Genomic DNA, 3,071 nt, shown 5'->3' on the forward strand with positions numbered 1-3,071 from the left:
CGTTTGTGAGATAAAATGGAAAACAAAGAATGAGAAGATTATGCTGTTCTCATACGCATCCATACTTAGAATTTATATAATTATATCATATATATATATATATATATATATATATATATATATATATATATATATATCAAAATGTAACATATTGTCAGTCTCTCAAAGTTACTATTCATCAAATCTGAGATTATTAGCCACACAAGTGTCTTTTATGTGGGATTATCAGGCACACACATGTCTGCCTTTATCTCTATTTTACACCGCCTATGTCTTCTACATCAATCCTCACAAAAAACTCCTTATTCGTCTCATCTTGCAATTTATCACAGCCATGGTTGTCATCGGCCGAACAACCACTGGTTCGCGTTAGGGTTTCTCTGCCCATAATCGGTGCCAGTTGAACTTCTCTTTATCTAAGGTACGTTTATATGCCGCGTCATCTCTATTTAATGAACTCCCTTCTATCACTCTTTTATCCATGGTCTGCAACTCCTTAAGTTATGCTTCTAAACTCAAGCCTCTCAGTTTAATGTTAAGTGACTGACTATTAATTTAGTGTGTTTTTCAGGATGGAAAGCATGAAGCACTTGCGAGTTCTGATTTCTCTTTAGGTAATTGTTACACGTTTTTACTTTCCATTGGGGTTTTAGTGTTTTGGTGGATTGATGAGAAAAAAGGTATTATGATGCTAGCATATGATGTTGAGGAATAGGTCTTGCCTGATTTTTTTCATTTTCAGTTTGGTAATAGAGATATTACACCATAATAAAAATGCTAATTTTTATCATTCAAGTAAACACTTAATTTGTGGTATAGTCGGTGAATGCTCAAAAGTAAGTTTCATTAATCTCTTAAAAGAGATAGAAAAGGCACATAATAACACTTAATTTGTGGACAACTGATAAAGCTTATTAACCCCAAGGACCTCAAGCTGCATGTTAGAAATTTAGTATAAGTTACAAAGTTGCATATTATATGGATAAAAATGGTTAAGGATCATGTATAAGCATTGTCGAATGTCCAAATTAAGTGTTATACTTGAATGATATTGACTGTTGTGGCCGGCCTTAATAAGGACCTCACTAGCTTTTAGATATTTGTTTGCACAACTTATAGTGACATACGGTAAGTGCTAACTTTCTGTCATGGAAAAATTAAATGCATTTTTATGGGCATGGAACTCTTATTTTTTTCAAAAAGCACAACAATGCTGAAGCTGAAGTAAGTACATGATACTCATGCCTAACTCATTATACTTATACTGTTTTGGTAACTAGCATAATATGAAGAAACAGTTACCTATTTGAATTCTCTTGCAGCCTGAATTGGAAGACCAAATTCCTGGAAAAAAATTGAATATCCAATGGGAGCCTGCTGAGGCATTGTGCCTGTATAACAATTCGGATGACTTATTAGTCACACGCAATAAAGACGGTTCATAGCCCACGAGCCGATAGATATGGTAAGTCAGGAAGATGGATTTTGTTGCCACTCTTTTCATCTAATATTTTATATATTATATGATATATCTTTGTATCAGTTTTAGATAAGTGCCTAATCTCATATATGTATTCACATTTAAAAACGCGGGGTTGGACTCAGATTCAAATGTGTCTTAGGATATGTATTTTTAGTTGTATATCTTATTGTTTGAATATGAATTTATGGATTATGGCTCTTTGTTAGAATTGTTAAGATTTGTGCAGATTGATTTGTTCAGGAAACAAGTCAGAATTGAAAATTCTAATATGTTTTAACTTTTAACCTTTTGAGCAGGAAGTAAGAAATGAGGAACGAAAGCTAGAGCATGCTCAAGTTCTAGAAGACAATGGATTTATGTTAAATAATTAGCATATGCAGCTGCTGCTGAAGTTTCAGTTAACAATATAACTGATGAAGTAACCATAGTACAAAACACAACTTGGAAAGGAGTTAGCGGCCACCCTGTCCAAAACCGGTGGGAAACGGTGAGTTTTGATTTTGACAAGATTGAAGATAGTTGCACAATGAAGCAAACGGAAGCAGCTATTGAGGCTGCATCGGTTGAAAAAGAACATATAGAAAACAGTACAGGAAAAGGCAGTAGGCGTCTAAGAAAAAAGAAGTGGTTTTGAAAAACAATCTGGTTACATTTTTTCATCTAATTTTGTTATCGATTGTAACCAAGTGTATATCCACCATCATTAATCAAAAAACCTCTTTAACGTTTCAACGCGAGTGTCTTAACGTTTAAACATAGTTATCTTCTCATGGGCTTACGCCTCCGCGGCAACGCGCGGGTCACAAAATTTGTTAGAATTAAAGGATAACAAAAACGTTTAAAAACTAATTGTATCACATGTTTTTCTTGGTGAAAGAATACAAAATAAGACCTAGGATGCCCCATTTTTCTGGCTTCATACGCAATGGCCCATTTGATCACAAGTTGCACAATGAAAACAATATAATAATGTTCAATGTAGATAAAATACTCACGAGCTTTTCCGTTTTCATCCGTAAAGTATATCACACTTTTTAATTATTCAATTCAACATACTCATACTTGTGTGTTTAGGTATATACATTTAAAAATAATAAAAATCTCGTAAAGTTTACGTATTTTGATCAATTATGTATACGAATATAATAAAAATAGTTACAAAGAAACCCGATCTAGTCATAGTTAACCCTTAATTATAATAAATCATAACTACAAAATAGAAACTAACTAATATAATTATAAATATAGCTTACTAGTAGGATATTTTAAAAAGCTCACGCTAGAAACTTAATCTAAATTCTAAAGGCAACTCGCATATAGTAAGTTCAAAGTTGCTACTACAATGCAAAGTTTGATACCGCTAAACAAACATGCTACCGCTGCCCAAACTTGTTATACAAGTTCGTTACTTCACTACTGTTGTACAAGTTAGCTACCATTGTACAAGTTTGTCACTTGTCATAGTTAACCACTAAGTAGTTGGGTGTAACGTGTAAGTATACCTTAACCGTTAACCGAATTTAATCGATAACTAAACTGTCACCGAATCAAATTAACCAATAACCAAGATCGACTGAACGTTTATGGT

General features: G+C 33.2%; 1 long non-coding RNA gene across 1 annotated transcript; it reads left to right on the forward strand.

The window, feature by feature from the left end:
- Positions 1 to 208: 208 nt before the first annotated feature.
- LOC143537526 (uncharacterized) lies at positions 209 to 2,306 on the forward strand. Its single transcript, XR_013136070.1, has 3 exons — positions 209 to 614; positions 1,323 to 1,465; positions 1,780 to 2,306. It is a non-coding gene; the product is annotated as an uncharacterized LOC143537526 (long non-coding RNA).
- Positions 2,307 to 3,071: the final 765 nt, after the last annotated feature.

The sequence above is a fragment of the Bidens hawaiensis genome, unplaced genomic scaffold (genome assembly GCF_021521415.1).
Source record: "Bidens hawaiensis isolate Kalapana, Puna unplaced genomic scaffold, B.hawaiensis_p1.1 tig00011228_1, whole genome shotgun sequence".
Classification (NCBI taxonomy): domain Eukaryota; kingdom Viridiplantae; phylum Streptophyta; class Magnoliopsida; order Asterales; family Asteraceae; genus Bidens; species Bidens hawaiensis.